The 20,336-nt window shown below is 38.7% G+C and overlaps 1 long non-coding RNA gene across 1 annotated transcript; it reads right to left on the reverse strand.

Annotated features, from left to right (window-relative positions):
- Nucleotides 1-304: 304 nt before the first annotated feature.
- Nucleotides 305-11,607, reverse strand: LOC138829894 (uncharacterized). The gene is made up of 3 exons (XR_011372772.1): nt 11,335-11,607; nt 5,297-5,347; nt 305-504 (listed from the first exon to the last, which is right to left on the reverse strand). It is a non-coding gene; the product is annotated as an uncharacterized lncRNA (long non-coding RNA).
- Between the last annotated feature and the right edge of the window lie 8,729 nt (nt 11,608-20,336).

Genomic DNA, 20,336 nt, shown 5'->3' on the forward strand with positions numbered 1-20,336 from the left:
AACATTAGCTAATAAAGTAAATTTCATCAAATAATAAAGTACATTTTAAAAGATCACGAATAGTTGCATTATCATGTTGTTTGATGTTTTCCTTAAGAAATATGACTTTAAGTCTTGAATATGGGTACTCATGAGAGATGTGACAAACATAAAATCTGTCTTCTATTTCTATCATATTCCTCCACAGTAATAAATTTTAGTTTTCTTCTTTTCCCAAAAGTTATACGTAGTAGAGAATATTATCCCATGTAAAGTAAAATAATCACAAACCATTGTACAAAGCCATTTATAAAAACTGGTAGTTAGGAAAACATTCTAAGCCATTTTTAAACTTTCTTGTTGAATAAAGATTAATCTTCCAAATGGATGAGAATAAAATCATGTCTAGGTGCTTCACGTCTCCAGTCTTGCAAATTGTTATTGCAGATGAATTAATTATGGAAATATAAGCTGATATCAGTTCAAGTATATGCAGGATTGAAATGCCATAGAATGTATATAAACCTGTCAAAGTATGAACAGACAGTTTAACAGAATGACTATCAAGAAGTTGAAACCAGAGAAGAATATTAGTAAAAACAGAATGAATGAAAAATGAAAAAGTGGCAAGCACAACTAGAATACTCAATGTACACATGTGATAAAGGAAGTGGTAAATCTGAAATAAATCTTGGAGAAGGAGTTGGTTGAGAATGATAGAAGGAGTGACTCTGATCCAGGAGCATTGGACAATTACATGGACATATTTAATTGTAACACAATTGCACAACCTTTTGAAATTTATTTAAAAGCACAACAAAAATCAAACACATAAAAATCACAACCAAACAGCAAACTCTACAGAGTATGAATATGATCTCTCAAAATATTAAATAGTTAATCAAGGGCAGTATGTGAAAAGCAAACCAACTGTTCAAAGAGGGCAGTTTGGGGTAGGGGAGAATTTTGAACAGATTTAAATAGATTGTCTAAGGTTATAAATCACCTACATCTGCAGCAAATATTTTCTAATGGGAGATCTTTGTCTGAACTGGATATTCCAGTCCTGAGATACATTTGATAGCTGGTGAATATAGAATGGAAGAAACAAGATCAAAACCCATTACTCTGTTGGAGAGAAAACAGTCCTCTATGTTTTCTCTCATCTCTCTTTACTACTCTTTTTCATACTTTTCAGTCAAGTGATTTTGAATTATATCTTTCCTTCTTTGTTCTGGCAAAATAATCGGTCAAAGTAATTCACTAAAGATTATTTGCCATTTTTTCTATTATGCTTTTTATTTGTCCAAGCGAGTCCATTAAACTTCCCTCTTGAATTTGGTTGCCACGAAAACCCAACATCTATGATAATGAGGACAAACTCTCAGGTAAAACCTTTTCTCCAAAAAACCAGTCCAAGAAGCTGTGATCACAAATATTTAGCTATACTGTTTTTTCTTTTACCTTGAAAGTATTCTTATGTCTAAAGTGCCCACAAAAATAAGTACTCCACCACTTTTTGGTTCAATTACTTCTAACCTCAAAGATATAATTTGCTAACAAGATGCTTAGAGGAAAGCGAAGAATACTCCACTTTTATCTTCTCACTTAAGATTCTCGTTAGATACCATATCAGGAACAGTGAAGTTATTCTTTTCAAAATTACTTCAATAGATTATTTTTCTCTTGGTCTTGCATTTGCTTAACAAGATGTATGGAGAAGAATAGAGTTAAATCACCGATACCTTGGATGACAGTGTCTGTTACAAAGGACAATACTTCGATGACCTATTTCTATGTCCTCCTCTTAGCTCTTACCTGATTTCCAATTAATCACAGCTTCTTGGGTTAAAGTCTAGTGAAGTGGAAGGACTATAAGACCTCTCCCACTGCTACGTCTTCATGGTTTCTCTTTTAAAACTATTTTATTTGGATGTGGAACATTGAAGTGAGACAAATAGGCTCTGTAAAACCACTTTATGTAGGTAAAATATTAAGACAATCTATTTTAAAAAGTTTTGGCCTCCCTCCATTGCTGAAGCTAATATGCTTAGCTAGGGCTTCGAAGAATACTGTTTTCTTACTTTTTCCATTTGCTCTTCTTTTCTGATCCCAAAACTTTTTGGCTTATGTAATAAGAGAAGTCTTCACAGTCTCATGTTAATAATGATATTATATTTTTGAGCCACTTAGAAATGCGAAATCATTTGTTTGAAGTATCCAATCAGATTTTTTTCTGTGTTTCAGTGCTTTATATGCAAAGACATTGTGGAAAGTATTATAAACAGAAAAGTGTAAACCCAATATCTTCTTTCATTGTAGAGGGCACTTTCCCCTAAACAGTTTGCACACAATTATCTTTTTCAGAGAATTACTGTTTAGTAAGTAAAGGTCAAATCACAATTTTGATGTCTTTTTTTTTTTTTTTTTTTTTTTTTTTTGTCGGTCGTGGGGCTTGAACTCTGGGCCTGGGCGCTGTCCCTCAGCTCTTCAGCTCAAGGCGAGCGCTCTACCACTTGAGCTACAGCGCCACTTCCGGTTTTCTGGTGGTTTATTGGAGATAGGAGTCTCATGGTCTCTCCTGCCCGGGCTGGCTTTGAACCACGATCCTCAGATCTCAGCCTCCTGTGTAGCTAGGATTACAGGCGTGAGCCACCAGCACCCGGCTTTGATGTCTTTTTTTAAAGAACTTTGAATTTAAATTCCACTACAACCTTGTTTCACACAGTAAGAGTATATTTTTTGGGTAAGGAAAATTCTTAATGTAACCTACAGGATTTACAGCAAGGTTTGTGAGGTTTGTCTGTTTAGTGTGAAAAAGAGCCATCTTCACCCACATCACTCCCTCTCAGCTAAGTCTCCATGGATTTCTTTGCATGAAAGCCTATTCTCCCAGGCAATTTTATTTTTTTTAATAGGCTAAGTTGTTAAAAAGTTTGAACAATTAAAATTTACCTGTCATAACTTTAAAACTCTTTTGAAATTCCTTTAACAGAATCGCGAATTCACCAATCCTAATTCCATCTTTACCATATTAAACAGTTAAATGTTGTTTTCATGATATCATGTCCATGCAACTATTATTTTCCAGGGCCTTTGTTATGTTATATATATGACCATATATGCTGATGCTAAGCAAAATAAAATCCAAGATATGGAAACAGAGATTTTTATTTGCGGTTGTTGTTTTTAATGTACTATGTGATTTCTATTTTCTTTTGACATTTTTCCCTATGGTTTATTCCCTGCTGTTTTTGATTTGGATACCCTGTGTACTGGTATACATTTACCTTAATTACGGAAAGGAATAGGAACAACAAAATGGTGAGAAATAGGACAAAGGGCAAACCAATGCAATAACAATGCTCTCAAGACAATATGATGAAAATGTACATTACAACTTGTGAGGGGTATTGTGGTGACGGAAAACTGAGAAAAATGAGAAAGGGGATAACAAGTTTGAAACATTATGTATTCACTACCTTACAATTACTGTAACTCCACTGTACATAACTTTGACAAGAAAATTAAATTAAATAAATAAGCTACATGAAATAAAATTTCACTGTATTGGTATAGTAAATATTATTATTTTTTAGTAACTTTTAAAAATCAATACTATTTGGCATTAAATTTGAATTAATTACACCTTTTTAATCAGAGGGCCATCAACTTGAATGTTATCCAACTAGACAATATTTTCACAATATACTTGCCAATATTTTGAAAAAAGAATAAATTTAAACTTTCTCATACAAAAACAGTAAACAGTTTCATTCAATGGAAACCCATAACTTTTAAAAGTAAATAAGTTGTTAAGAGGACAGAATATATGTGTTCTTCAAAATTCCTATGACTAATATCTACTCATTTTCAAATTCTGAACATTCCTACCTGAGAGATTCAAAAGAATACCTGTTTGCATGTTATGTAATTCTGCAATAGATTCATATTCCAATGGGTTGCTACAGATTGAGAAATAAACAGAAAAATAGCCACATTCTGGTAAAGGATAAAACTATGAAGCATCTGTAATAATTAATTTTTTAAGAGTAAGCAATTGTTTATCAGGGTAAGCTATTATTTATGTGACCATCAATCCGAAGACTTATGCCATAAAGTCATCATACCCCAACAGTTTCCAAGGTGTAGGGTGCACCTCAAAGGTTCCCTTAATTTACAACACTAATAGCTTATCTTTATTGTGAAAAATACTACACCTCTGCTAATGTGATGCCCTCCATGTTCTGGAAAGAACACCACAATAAACTGTGTTGCATCATTTTCCCACCCCTAGTATTCTTGAGATCAGACCATTTGCAAATATTATTTATATTTATACTTTTTTAATTACCATAGATATTCAGGATGCTAAGAGCGCAATGTTACAGTTCAAAGCAAACCCAGGCAGGAAGGTTCCTTAGATGCTTATCTCCAATAAACTTCTCAGCAAAAGCCAGACACAAGTGGCACTGAGATTGAAATGGTAGGGCACAAGCCTTGAGCATGAACAGGCTCAGAGACAGTGTCCAGGACCAGAGTTCAAGCACTAGGACAAACCAATAAAACAAAAAAATGAAAACAAACCCCCAATCTTGCATTTTTCTCATTGTATACAGAGGCACATAATTAAGGGAATTGCTTCCTGTGTTACATAGGTAGAAGAAAAAGATGTCACACAATTATTCTCCTCATACTATGTTATACCAAAGCTTCAAAAAATTGCTTTTGATAAATTTATAAATTAATATCATGCATTTCTTGGCAACTCTGTCTACATTATTCACATTATCATTTTATACAAGAATTGTTGGAATTATCTATTAACTAATTTCTAATTATATCTCTCTTGAAAGAATATTCTAGGCAAGTAGACCGCAAGAATCATTTGTGAATTTGTCAATTAAACCCTCTATTTAAAAATAATTTTGGGGCTGGGAAGGTGGCTCAGTGGTAGACTGCTTGCCTTACAGGCATGAGGCCCTGGGTTCGATTCCTCCACACCACATAAGCGAAAAAACTCGGAAGTGGTGCTGTGGCTCAAGTGGTAGAGTACTAGCTTTGAGCTGAAGAGCTGAGGGAAAGTGTGCAGCCCCAGAGTTCAGGCCACACAACTGACAAAAAAAGAAAAGAATTTTGAAATATCTAATAGAATATGAAATTACAAACAAAACCAAAATATTTATTTTAAATCTCAATTCTAATTTAGCAACATTTACAAAGTCCTACATTAGATAAACTTTGCTATTTCTCCAGGCTTAAGCCTTTGTAATCCTTCATCATTTCTTTGGAATCCAACAGAATGATGATTACTTACTTTCTCAAATTTTGGAAGGTAATCATGAGTCATTTTGCATCTAGGAATGTTCTGTAATGGAGAGAGAATTTAAAACACAAGTGAGGATTATATATGAGTTGCATTTCAATAGGAAACTTGACTTCGCAAAAAATGACAAAATTAGCCCAGCATTCCAACTGTGTATTCCTTTCTTGTTTGCTTTGTTTTATTAAGACAAAATTATACTACCTGGTCCAGGGAAGGTATCACTATGTAATTCCACTCTCTAATCTTCTGTTTTAGTCTGAGTGCTAGAATTCTAGGCTTATATCACATTGCCCTGCCATAGTTTCTTGTTGTATTTAATCTAAATACAGATTACCAATTCTGAATTTCTCCAGTGATATTACCCACTACACTGCTCAGACTGTTCCTGTACAATTTTCAAACATTTTCTAACATTTGACACAGGATATGAACATTTTCAGATGCACCTGCGGGGTCTCTGATTCATTCCTCAATGGATCCGATACCTTTAATAATGATTACTTGACTCTCTTACTATCTCTGGTCCCTACCTATGTAATATTCTCAAATACTTTTGAAAAAAGTAACTTGAGGACTTTCTAATATTAAAAATTATCACATAATTCTAGTCTTACTCAGGACATATTTTCTATTGTTTTGTAATTTTTCTACATATTATGAGAGTCATTTCATTTGTGCATTTGTGTGTGCACATATAAGTGCCTCTGTGTTTATGTGTATGTTTGTATATATGTACACAAAAGCCTCAAGCTCTTATTCATAAATCTTGCTCATGACTGGTATTCCATCACCTGAGCCATTCTTCCAATACAGCTTTTGGCTCCTCAATTATAGGTACTGTTGCAAAGACTGTTCTAGCCTAGCTGGTTGCAAACTGAACTTCCCAGACTCCATTACATTCTTAGGTTTTATTTCTCCAGAAGTATCAACTTTTAAGCTATAAACATTTTTGTGAGTGTAAAGTCTATGCTGTAGCCGAGATTTTTAACTCAAGAATTCAAATAAAGATAGATTAATATACCCATTACATATCCTGAGTGTACACTGTTAGAAATGTGATCGTAAGCTGAGTGGTGGTGAGATCTGAGGATTGGGGTTCAAAGCCAGCCCGGGTAAGAAAGTACTGGAGACACTTTTCTGCAATTAACTACAAGAAAACTGGAAGTTGCACTGTGGATCAAGTGGTAGAGCATTAGCCTTGAGCTGAATAGCAGAGGAACAGTGCCCAGGCCCAGAGTTCAAGTGCCAAGACCACCACCAACAACAATAAATATATAAGGAAAGAAAAAGAAATATCATCTTAGCCAGCAGTTCATTGCTAGTATAAGCCCTGTTCTCTCAAGATGGATTTTTTTTCCATTTAAGTCCATGCTTTTATATCTGACTTGCATTGGAACCAGAATTATACTTCCATTATACTTTATACAGAGTTGTGTGATTAGCAAGTGTGATTTAGAAAGGGAGTGGCTTCATACTTCGTGTTCCACCTAGGAGTAATGCTTTCTCTACATCACTCCCATAAATCTACATACTGGACTTGGCTTTATTGTTTCAATGTTGTCTTATTTGTAGAGTCTTCTATAGTGTATTGAACCCATATACTTTAACACAGAACTTCTCTTTCTCCTATTATTGCTATAGTTTCCCTTACTGTTAATTCATATACACGGGAAATAATGTGCTGTACATACACTCACAAAAGGAATGATCTGAGAACCTTCTTCCCATTTACAATTCACTTTAATTTACAGAGACCTTAAAAAGTTTGAACTCAATATACTCATGGATAATATATTTATAAGCAATATAATTTTCATATTTTCTCTTTACTAAGTTTTCTCTGAAACACGTGTTACCTCATGTCCAAAGGTGTCCTTGTGTTATTTCAGTGAAGCCAGTAAACATTTATTATACCTCAAGCAGCACCATCAATTGTTACTGGAAGTAATGGTAACTGGATGTGGAAACTGATCCCAGGAGAGGAATGGAACATAGAGGAATGACAAAGTTCAAGTTAACTTGTGCTTTCCTTTTTACTGTACAAGAAAAGAATCCCAAGGCTTGAAGGAAACTCTGTTCTTGACTTTTTCAAATATGTTCTTTACTCATATAAAACTTTTCTGTAAAGTTCTAGTTGAGAGTATTACAAAAATAATGTGCCATTTGAAAGCCATCATAGAACAAAAGGAAATAACGTTGTTTAAAAAGTGTTCTACTGCAAAGAAACAAAGACATGGAGGTTTAAAGTGCCTTATGGATGGATATTTCACCCCTGAGAGGAATCACTATTTGCAGGAGTCAGTTATCAATTTCTTTAGTCTGTCCTGAGTTCTCCAGAGCAATAAGGATTCCAGAAAAGCAGGATCCAGTGAGTATGATCACCAAAAGGAGCCTCTTTTCAAATGAGTACTCCTTTAAGGAGGATCCCAAAGAAATATCTGGGTTTTTTTGTTTGCTTGTTTGGTTCGTTTGTGCTGGTTCTGGGGCTTGAATCCAGAAGCTGGACCCTGTCCCTGAACAATTTTCTTTCCTGCCCACCTGCCCCCAAAGCTAGTACTCAACTGCTTGAGCCAAAACTCTACTTGTGCTTTTTTGGTGTTTAATTAAAAATGAATTTGAGAGACTATCCTGCCTGGGTTAGCTTTGAACTAAGATAGTAAGAAAGCTAAGTGACATCAACTGAATAGACTTCTCTTTTGAAATAACTAATATTTGATGAAATTTTTTGTAAAGCTAATATTTGACTATTTTTAAAAGTAGAGAATATGTCCAGCAAAGAAGCCATAAAGTAAGTAATTCAGCAAAAGTAGGTGCATTGAATCATTTTGGAATTTATTTTTCTGCTTGGGAAGATTATTAATTTTGTCATTCCTTTGGGGGAAACAAAGTCATCTTTCACTTTATTTGTTGGTCATGGGGCTTGAACTCTGATCCTGGGCGCTGTCCCTCAGCTCTTCAGGTCAAGTTGAGTGCTCTACTACTTTTGCTACAGAACCACTTCCGGGTTACCTGTGTTTAATTGAAGATAAGGGTCTCATGGGCTTTCCTGACCAGGCTGTCTTTCAACCACAATCCTCTGGTCTCAACATTCTGAGTAGCTAGTATTACAGGCGTGAACCACCAGCACCTGGCTCATATTTGCATTTATGTGCACAAACAATGGAAATTTGAACCAAATGATGCCATTGCAGCTTTTCAGAAAATTTGAGGTAGCAATAATATGTCCTCCTTTTCCATTCTGTTACATTAATGACTCATTAGCTATGGGATCCCTCCATTAACATCCTCTACCATCTGTATTGGTGTATTTAGTATCAGGAAATGTTCATAGAGAAATATAGAAAGACAGATTTTTAGAAAGCAAAGGATATCGAGTATGAAAGAACAGCATAGAGAGAGATACATTTATCACACAGAGATTAATAACTAGCCTAAGAGATTTAGAATGCTAAAGGCAATGAGGAATAAGCCTAGTTGAAAACTAGTTCTTCAATAACCAAAATTGTTTTCTAGAACAATTTCTGGTATACCTTAGTTACTATCTTTATTCCTTCCATCTGGAGTTATTTTTTCTCTTGTGTCACAACTGTTAATTAGCCTCTGCCTTTTTTTGCAGTCACTGACCAAAAAGGTTTCCAAATGTCACTTAGATTACCCTTCTCTTTGTGATTAGCAGTGACCACACAAAATCCTGGAATCTTTGAATTTCCAGAATTAATCTTCACCTGAAATCTAAGCACATTACTGGCATTAATTGCTGTGACCTAATGACCTAATGAATTAGGGACTACTGTCAGGTTTCAGTTTGGAAGGAGCAATTATATATTCAAAGTAGGGATTCTTTATTTTGCATTTACTAGTTTTTTCTTTTATATTGTGAAAATACTGTACAGAAGGGTTACAATTACAGGGGCAAGATGAGTACATTTCTTATCAAGCATTGTATCCTCCTACTTTGGTTCCCCTTCTGACCCCCTCCCATCCTCCACCTGCCCCCAGACCCAATCCTCCTTCCCATCCCCCCCACCAAAGTTGTAAAGTTCGTTTTTGACATAACGACTTGCATATCTCATTGTTGCAATGGGTCCACCTGTATCCCTATTTAAATGACGTGTTTTTTCCCTTCCCCTCCACAAATTATATCATTATCAAGTACAGTGAAAGCAAGGGTTATACCCTGGGTGAGGGAAATACAAAACAACCAAGAAATAATTTATAAATGTGTTAGAAAAATATCACATGAAAGAAAAAACATTTAAATACATATCTTAGGGTTCATTTCCCTAACAGCAACTTATCTGATCATTTCTGCTTGACTCAGACATACACTAGTTATTGCAAATAAGGGAAACCCAGGGCTTTTATTTTTCCTTCCTTCCTTCCTTCCTTCCTTCCTTCCTTCCTTCCTTCCTTCCTTCCTTCCTTCCTTTCTTTCTTTCTTTCTTTCTTTCTTTCTTTCTTTCTTTCTTTCTTTCTTTCTTTCTTTCTTTCTTTCATTCTTTCTTTCTTTCTTTCTTTCATTCATTCTTTCTTTCTTTCTTTCTCTATTTTCCTTTCTTTCTGTCTTTCTGTCTTTCTTTTTTTGCTCAAGGCTAGCCTTCTACCACTTGAGGCACAGCACCACTTCCAGTTTTTTTTTGTTTATGTGGTAATGGGGAATTTAACCCAGGGTTTCATGCATGTTAGGCAATCAATGTACCATGAAGCCACATTCACAAAGCCCTAAATGACTTTCTTAAGATGGCATTACATTTTCATTCCATAACTATATCATAATTTTGGCCAGGTGCTAGAAAATGATGTAAAAAACAATACAATACAGTAAGTCCAGGAAGGTTGGATGGAAAATGAATAACCATCATGGTCTAGCCAGGGCACAGAGGGGCTTACGTCATGGAGCTGTTTCAACAGTCTGAGCTAGACAGCTCCTGACCCACAGCCCACTTCCTGAATGAGAGGGCTACCTTGGGTTCCAGGCACATAGGGACACTGGGCCACCTCATCCAGAAAACATTCAACCAGTTACTATGTGAGAGACGAAGAAAGAAAATCAGAATTATGCTTAAGTTGGGTGCCAGTGGCTCAGAACTCTAATCTTAGCTACACAGGAGGCTGAGATATGATGATCATGGTTCATAGCCAGTCCGGGCAGAAACGTCTGTGGGACTCTTATCTTCAAACAACCACCAGAAAACCGGAAGTGCCCTCAAGTGGTAGAGCACTAGCCTTGATCTGAAGAGCTTGGGAACGGCGCCCAGGCCTAGAGTTCAAGACCCACAACTGACAAGAAGTGATTCCCACCACATCAAGTGGACTGAATAGCACCCATTGTCCCAAGGAGCATGGTAGAGAAGTCAGGCTGAGCTTCCTGTGACCTTGAGGTCATAAGTAGGTCACCCAGCTTCTCTGTGCATCTGTTTCCTCAGCTGAAAAACTCAACAGAGTGAAGGATCCCCTTCCTCATGGGGATAGAGTAATGATGAGAGCCATGTTTTGTTTCATAATCCCACACCTGTTGCACAATTAATAACAGACCCCACCTAAGCCTTTTCCGGGTATCTTCCTGTCATATGCTCACAGAATTGCTGAGAACCTTATCTGAAGGATGCTCCCTCTGTGCCTAGCCATGCTCCACAGAACCCTCTGTATGAATCCCTTGTTTCCTCACAACTGTCCTCTGAGGAGACTGAAGTCTGATGGTTTCGGCACTATCCAGAACTTCATCTGTGGTCAAGAATCTGCTGGCATGGACTAAAAGTTTGGGATAATCTATCTAAACCAATAACTGAGCATGGCGCTACATGTCTACCATCCCAACTACAGAGGACCATGCTTGGTGGAGCATACCTGTCACAGATAGGAGGACCCCGATCCAGCACAGCCTGAGTCTCTATTCAGTCTCTTTCTCAGAAATGCCCAAGACAGAAAGGTGGCTCCTCAGAGCCAGGGAGAGGAAACAAGCAGGGGTCAGGGGGACCCCAGCGGAGTGTCTTTCCAGCGGCAGGGGTAGTGTTGGGGCAGCCACTCACCTGTGCTGCTCAGAGAAGCTGTTGGCAGCTGTGACAGGTGGGAAGAGCAGTGATGGAGGTGGCATTGTGGATACATGGGCCCAGAGCAGAAGACCAGGGGCAGGGACCTGGTTGGGGCCTTATGACTGCTGGAGTGCTCCATTGCCTGAGGTTTGAAACCCAGCACCGCAAGAAGTGGGGAGGGAGGTGGGGCGCTGGTGGGAGCATCAATTTCCTACTATACTCCAAACTCTCCTCAAGTCTCTTGCTGATCACTCAACCACCTCTACCTTCCTCAACTTCTGGTAGTGTTGTAAACAAACAGAGGGAATCCTGGTGCTCCCCCGCATCATGGAATGCGGGCTTGGTCACCATTCTTGTATCTCATTGGTCAGAAAGGAACATGAAAGAATGGGGGTGTGGCTGTAATCCTGTGATGCAAGCAGTATGGGCAGAGCAAGATGACAGCGGCTCGCCTAGCCTTTTTTCCCAAGGAACTCTGTCCAATGCAGTTGGGGACAAAAGAGTAACCTGCTTTAGCTGGATGGCTGCACAGATTGTTGTGTATGTCTGTTTGTTGCCAATCCTGGACCTTAAACTCAAGATCTGGACACAGTCTGTGAGCTGCTTTTGCTCAAGGCTGGCCCTCCACACTTGATATGTTGGCACTGAAGTTGGAAAGGAGTCTCAAGAACTTTCTTGGCTTGGGTGACTTTGACCATGATCCTCCTTTCATAGCTTTGTAAGTATCAAGGAGGACTGCTGAGATCCACTGGTACCTGCCTAATCATTGGTCTTGCTGATGTTCTTGGACAGACTGGTGAGTACCCTATTCTCACAGTGAAATGGTGGGAGCTGGGGCCCACAGTTCGAATCGTGATCCTGCCACCTCCAAATGGCAGGAGATCCTAAGAAACTTGTTTCTATCTATATGATACCCAATGGAATATTATGTATGTCATGATTGAATGGGCAGTTCTTGAATGATTCTATGATAAAATTATACACAATTATATTATAGGACACTAATCAATTTGAGTTAATACTTTATTAAGCATTTAAACAATCAAATTCATAAAATGGAGGCATAATGAAATACCTAAGAATTGGGCCAATCATACTATAAAGGTTCCATTATTTTTCTGCCAGGACTGGGATTTGAACTCATGGTCTGGTACCTATGTTGCACTGTGTGGGAAGTGGAAGCTTGCCTCCTTCTTGTCAAGAAATTCAAGTCTGTTCCTTAGGCCTGATATCGATCCTCAGCACTAGAAAACATCCTATTCATGTACAATTTACATATATGATTTATATTTACATACATATGTTGATTATATTGCATTCAGTGTAGTTATTTTATATTTTTGTTTTGTTCATGTAATGACCATTTATTTTATTGACTATTATGGCACATAGAACATTGATTACATAAGGATATAGGTCTGCATATATATTCCACTTCATACCTGACACCCAGGACATTCACAGAAAAGGAAAACATGTGTTACCATCAGCTTCTTACTCAACGATTCAATGTTTGGGAATGCAGGCATCTGAACTCATGGCCTACAAGGCCAAATTCATGAATGGGTGAGTGTCAGCATGCCCTCCTGGGGCAAATTGAGCTGACAGACTATTCCCAGGACCTGAGATTGAGCCCAGGAGTTAACAAAATAAGAACAGATTGGCGTGCAGATGGCAGTAAGCTAATAAATATATGTCTTTACAGAATGCCAGAGATGTCTATACATTATTTAGTTATATAGACTACATTCCTACCAATTCTTGGGTATTTATTATGTGTCCATGTAAGTAATGTAATTGTTTTCTTTCTTAAAAGAAATCAGTGTCCTGAAATTATTGTGTTCCTGTAAGTAATAATCTTTTAATGCTTCATATATATTAAATAAAATCAATCAGCCTCATGAAATCATGCTGTCTAATTTTATAGGAGCATTATTCACAAACAACTCATTCGGTGACACTGACAACACTTCATTTTTATTCCTATGTTTGGAAACCTGTTTCTTAGTATCTCCTGCCATTGGTTGTTCAGGGCCTATATTGCCACGTGGGCCTATGGCTTCCCCAATAGTCTGCCAGCCTTCAGCAATGCAAAGTGAAGTACTCTTTGCAACAGTGTAATTCAGACTCAGGAGGGTCATGTGCAAAGGAAGAAAACCTAAAAAGGCCACAGTTTTTCTGTACATTGTTTTCCCTGCAAGGCCTGGGGGTCGAGGATCCCAGGAACAGCTGTGAGTCCAGTGGCTGCACCCCAGCCTAGGGTGATCGAAGCTGAGGCAGAGTTACCACGACCTGAGTTCAAGCCCCGTGCTGAGAAAAAGTTTTAAAAAAATTAGCTCCCTGGCTTGCAATTCCAGCTATTTATTCTGCCAGGTGTTGGATTTGAACTAAGGATCAGGGTAAATCTGCAGCAATGTGGATAAAGGCGGTAGATCACCGTACTTGAAGATAAGAATGTCAAGCCTGTTCACTAGTCCTGAATTCAAGCCCCATCCCTGGAAAACATACTATTTACATGCATTGTAAAGATAGGATTTATACTTACCTATAGATGTTCAGTCCATACATGTTTGGTGTGGTTGTTCCTTGTATTTTTTGTTTTATTCATTTATTTACCATTGATTTTACTATATGAAACCCATTTCGTTTATTACATTGATGACATCCTATCACAGAGCACTAGGTTTGTAGAAATGTACTCCATCATGCTTGACACCTAGAATTCTCAGAGTAAAGGAAAACAAGTTTCACATTCAGCTTCTTATTCGACGATCCACTTGTTAATGTTACTGGGATCTCAACTCAGGGCCTAGAAGGAACAATTGGCCAATAAATCAAGGTGAACACACCAACCTGTGAGCAACCAAGGAGCTAGGTCATTCCCAGGATCTGACATTGACCCCCAGGGTGGTCCAATATAAGTTCATAATTTCATAAGTTCATAATTTAAACATACGATCTAAATTGACATACATGTGTGGACAGCATCTTGTGTTTGGTGCACTTCTCCTTATTTTGTCTCTAATTCATGGAGGCATTGTTTATTTTACTAAGTATGGTGACAGGTATAACTGTGCTGACATGGACGACGACCTGTTCCCATGGTTATAGGGTTGCCTATGCATTTTCCATCCTCTTCTTTCACAGGAGAGGAAAACGTGTGCAACAACTGGCTTCTGACATCAGAATGTATCTTTTGTCAGTGCTGGGATTTGAACTCAGGTCTGGGTAGCTCTGTTGCACTGTGGGAAAATTGAAGCTCGCCATCCTTGAAGACTAGAATGTCAGGCATGGTCCAGGGCCTGATTTGAAGGCCCAGCACTGGACAAAATAATAAGCCCACCTTTTTTAAACGTAAGATCTCTCTTTACCTACAGGAGTGGTATGCATCTTGAGTTCATTGTAGTTATACTTTTAATTTGTGTCTTATTCATGGATGTATTGTGTATCTTATTGAGTATGGTGACAGATATAACTGTGCTGACATGGATGACAACCTATTTCCATGGCTATAGAGTTGCCTCTATAGCATTCTCCATCTGCGCTGAGACCCAGGACTTTCGCAGGACAGGAAAAAAGGTGGATCAATTGGAATCTTACATCAGGTTGAATATTTTGGCAGTGCTGGGATTTGAACTCAAGGTCCAGCAGGCCCAATCAGTGAAAGGGACATGTTGAGAACACCAACCTGTGAGCCACTAAGGAGCTAAGCCATTCCCAGGACCTGAGATCCAGCCCAGGTGGGGGCCAATATAGCCATAAATTCATAATTAAACAAGGATCTATATTTCTAAACATTGGTGAGCAGCATCTTGTGTTCGGTGTAGTCATTCTCTTTATTTTGTGTCTTATTCATTGATGTATTGTGTATTTTCTTGAGTATAGAATGACAGATATAACTCTGGTGAACTGGATGACAACCTATTCCCATGAGTATAGACTTGCCTATACATTCTCCTTCCTAGGTGAGACACAGAACTTGCACAGCCTAGGAAAACAGATGCAACAACTGGCCTCTCACATCAGGGTGAACTTTTGGCAGTGCTGGGATTCGAACTCAGAGCCTAGGAGGCCCAACTGCCCAATGGGATCATGTGATCATACCAGACTGTGAGCCACTAAGGAGCTGGGTCATTCCCTTGAACTGAGTTCGAGCCCCAGGGAGGCCACAATTGTCATCAATGCATCATTGAAACAAGGTATGTATATTCACATCCGTGTGTGGACTTCATCATGCATTGAGTGTAGTTATTCTCTTTATTTTGTATGCTATTCATGGATATATTGTGTATTTTCTTGAGTATATAATGACAAGTATACCTTGACTGACATGGATAACAACTTATTCCCATAGCCACAGGGTGGCCCATTTATTCTCCATCCTAGCTGAGACCCATGACTTGCACAGGAAAGAAAAACAGGTGCAATGATTGGCTTTTGACATCAAGCTGAATCTTTTGGCAGGCCTGGGATCTGAACTTGGGACCTAGCAGGCCCAATTGGTGAATGGGTCCACATGAGCACACCAGCCTGTGAGCCATGAAGGACCTAGGCCATTCAAAGACCTGAGATTGAGGCCCCCGGCAGGGGGAAACTGGGGAGGATAATAGTCACCCACTCATAAGCTGAAGGTAGTATGCAAATAAGTACATATTTGTGTAGAGTAGGAGAGATGGTGACTTGTAATGGAATCCATTCTGTGTGACTACTGTTTCTTGGATCTTTCTGGATGCCTCCATTTCATGACTGTGATGATAATTATCATGCTTCATCAACTCTTCTCTACAAATAATCAATATTCCATGAGTCTTGCCTATCATTTCCTACTCGCATCATGCATGAACTACTCATTCAGGGATGAGATTGATTGCTTTCCATGACTCCTCATAGGTTCACAAACGAGTATCTCAGGGTCCCCCGCAATTCCCTCCTTGTAGGGGGGGCTGATTTCAAGCCTCAGACCTGGAAAAGTTCATCTTACATACGTTTTAAAGTTAGGATTTGTAATTCCGTACAGCTGTTCAGTCCATATTGTGTTTGCTGTGGTTATTCATTTTATTTCTTGTTTTATTCATTTATTTACCATTTATTTTATTGACTCTGATGATACATATACAATTTATTACATAGTTTACATCCCATCACAAAGTATCTAGATTTTAGATGTGTTCTCCATCAAGCCTGGCAGTGCTAGGATCTGAACTCAGTGCCTAGCAGGCTCAATTCAAGAATGAGTGAGTTTGAGCATGGCAGCCTCTAGCCAATGAGGCTGTCAGATGGTTCCCAGATCGACCCCTAGGTTTGGCCAAAACAGTGATACATGGATAGGCAGATGGTGGTATACAAATAAATATACATTGGTAAAGAGTGCCAGGGCTGTCTATCTATGATTAAATGACACCTATAACTTTCCTACCAAATCGATTATTGCATCCAATTTTAGACTAGACCGGTGCATGAACTACACTTTCAATCAGTATTCCTATGAATAGGAATGAGTCTCTGGTGATCTCCTGCCATTGGTGTCAGGACTGGGATTTGAATCCAGGGCCATGTTGACAGGTTGGCCTATGGCTTCACTGATATCCCACCAGCCATCAGCAATGACAGGTCAAGTCGACTTTGCATCCATATCATTCAGACCTAGGATGGTCAACATGCAAAGAAAAAAACAAGTAAAACCCCAGCACTCTGCACCTCACCACTTTTTGTGCTTTCCAGCTTTTTTTTCTTCCTAAAATCCCTCTGGGCCTAGGATATCAGGATCGGCTATGGGTCTGGAGACTGGACCCCAGCCTAGGGAGATCCAAGCTGAGGCAGAGTTTACACGACCTGACTTCAAGCCCCATGTTTGGCCAAAAATTAATTAATTAATTAATCATTTATCTAAATTGTAAAAAATAAAGCTCCCTGGTTTGGAATTTCTGCCGGTTTTCTTTCCTAGCCTGGGATTTAGAATCAGGGTCTTGGTAAATCTTTAGCAATGTGAGGGAAGAGTTGCCACTACATGAGTTCAAAGCCTGTGCAAACCAAAAATGGAAAACTAAGTCACTGACCTTGGCAGGGGGAGGTAGTTGTGGAGATGGGAGGGAAAGGATAGTAGGGGGAAAACAAAGGAGGAGTCAACAATGCTCAATAGAAAATGTACTCATTACCTTGCTCCTGTAACTGTAACCAATTTGTACAACATTTTTACAATAAAAACGTATTTAAAAAAGGGAAACAATGTATTTCTCAGAGAAGCAATCAAGGAAGGATGTCTGAATAGCTGTACAAAATTCTACACTGCTTTTTTTAAATGTTCAGTATGGAACTGAAAAAACATAACTGCTTCCATTAATAAAAATTAAGTCACTGTCTTGGAACTGGGGCCAGTATTTCTGCCATTGCTAGGATTTGAGCTCACCATCCAGGTAACTCTTTTGCAGCATGGGTGAAGGCAGAGCTCACTGTCCTTGAGGAAAAGAAATTCAGGCTAGAATTCCCATGTCCTGAATGAAGGTCCTGCAAGAGAAAAAATATTTCTATACATATGTAATATATGATATATATTTACATATGTATGTTAATTTCATATTATGATTTTTATTATTGATTTTGCATTTTATTTTTCTTTGATTTATTTAATGATTATTGTATTTAGTATTATTATACACAATATTTTTTACATTTTGCACATATATTATAATATTAAACACAATAATTTAGGATATTGACTCATTTTTCATTATTATTTTATTAAGTGTTGAAACACAGTACATAATTAAATGAAAGCATTTGTCACAGTCTTCACATGTTTAGAGTCTGCCCCAAGTATGAGCTTTGTCTTATCTTTGGACATCTTCCCATTGGGATTTCTTTTTATAGTCAGTTTATAGTCAGAAACCTTTTTTTGAGGATAGGCAGGTGAGGGATAAAATTGGAAAGGTGGCTTAGAAATGTGGCTTAGTGGTAAAGAGCTTGCTCAACATGCATGAATGACTGGGTTTGAATCCTTAGTGCCACATACTCAGAAAAAGCCAGAAGCTGTGGAGTGGCTAAAGTGGCTAGACTTGAGAAAAAGAAGCTCAGGGACAGTACCCAGGCCCTATGATAAAGCGCCAGAAGTGTCAAAAACAATAGGCGAGATGACAGTGGCTCACACCTGGAACCCTAGTTTCTCAGTAGACTGAGAGCTGAAGACCAAAGTTCAAAGACAACCTAGGCAAGGAAAAGCCTGTTAGACTCTTATCTCCAGTGAACCACCAAAAGACCCCATGTGGTGCTGTGGCTAAAGTGGTAGAGTGTTAGCCTTGAGCTGAAGGGACCAGGGACAGTGCCCAGGCTTGAGTTCGAGACACACCTGGAAAAAAAAGTGAGGGTTTATCAAAGTACTTTTCCTATTTACTAATTAGGAGAACATTCTCTGGAAAATGAACACTGATGTACACCAGAATTGGAGGTAGAGCTCCAGGTTCAAGTGTAGCAGATCCATATACCCAGCCTCTCAGACTCCAGCATTGTAACCTTGTGTCCTACAGGGTTCTGAATGGTCCATTGTTGAAAGGCTTAATATGTTCCCCAAACACTTTGCAATAAGCATTTGACTTGTATTGTCAATGTCATTACAGTTCTGAACCTACCAGAGCACCAGTAGCTCACGCCCATCACCCTAGCTCTGGAGCATGAGGTCTCAGGATCACAGGGTGAAGCCAATCAGGGCAGGGAAGTCTATTACACTCTGACTTCCACTTCTGAAAGGTCAGATGTTCAAAGAGGTTCTTGTGTTTCCCTTGGTGATGAGAATTTACTTGCACTCTAAATGTTCTTAGAGTTCCTGAGTTATCAAAGGAGGAAAGAAATATCAATGACCCATCCGAGGTTCAAATGAAGTTCTCAGGATCCAAGCTCTAGCCCTGTTAGCAGGATGAACTCCAGTGTAACACTGTATTTGAAGGACAGAAAACAGTTGCAAAAGCCAGGCTAGGTGCAGAGACCTAGGCCTGCAGGATTAGGAGGCAGAATGTACACACTAAACAGGGAAGTGAGCTGCAAAACCACTTCATTCATTCCAGGAACAACCAGCAATGAAGGGAAACCTGAAATATTTGTTAGTTACACCAGGGTCAGGCTTTTCTCAGCCTCTTCAAACAATGACTAATTAACCTTCCTCCTGCAGTGAAGGGAGCCTCAGGCTATCTTTAGGTTACCAATAGAGAGCCAGTTTAGTGGGGGAGAGGGGAGGAACAGAGTAGAAAAACCCTGCTCTCTCGTCTTAGGGAGTGGGTTTTTGACTCTCCATCTGTCAGATTTGAAGCCCTTCTTCTACCTCTGCCAGTCCATCCTCCTTCCTTCATTCTCCACTTAATTAATGCAAATCCCCAGACCAACAAGAGGCATGGCTGTTTCTCTTCTGTCTCCAAGCCCCTGAATTAGAACCTAGCTCTGCCCTCGTGGCTCTGGGGCCTTTGGCTACCTTAGAAGTGGGAATGAGACAGTCTTCCTGCTCTGTAATTGTGTGAAGGTGATGCTGGTGGCATAGCACACTGCAGAAGGCCTCATGAATGGGAAGTGTTCCCTTCTTTCCTCCTGACATCCAAGACCAGATTTATCTATCAACTTTCTATCTATCTATCTATCTATCTATCTATCCATCTATCTATCTATCTATCTATCTATCTATCTATCTATCTATCTATCTATCTATCTATCTATCTATCTATCTATCTATCTATCTATCTGTCTATCTGTCTGTCTATCTGTCTGTCTATCTGTCTGTCTATCTGTCTGTCTATCTGTCTGTCTATCTGTCTGTCTATCTGTCTGTCTATCTGTCTGTCTATCTGTCTGTCTATCTGTCTGTCTATCTGTCTATCTATCTGTCTATCTATCTGTCTATCTGTCTGTCTATCTGTCTGTCTATCTGTCTGTCTATCTGTCTGTCTATCTGTCTGTCTATCTGTCTATCTATCTGTCTATCTATCTGTCTATCTATCTGTCTATCTATCTGTCTATCTGTC

Source organism: Dipodomys merriami, unplaced genomic scaffold, assembly GCF_024711535.1.
Source record: "Dipodomys merriami isolate MVZ:Mamm:240054 unplaced genomic scaffold, mDipMer1.0.p SCAF_1784, whole genome shotgun sequence".
Classification (NCBI taxonomy): Eukaryota; Metazoa; Chordata; class Mammalia; order Rodentia; family Heteromyidae; genus Dipodomys; species Dipodomys merriami.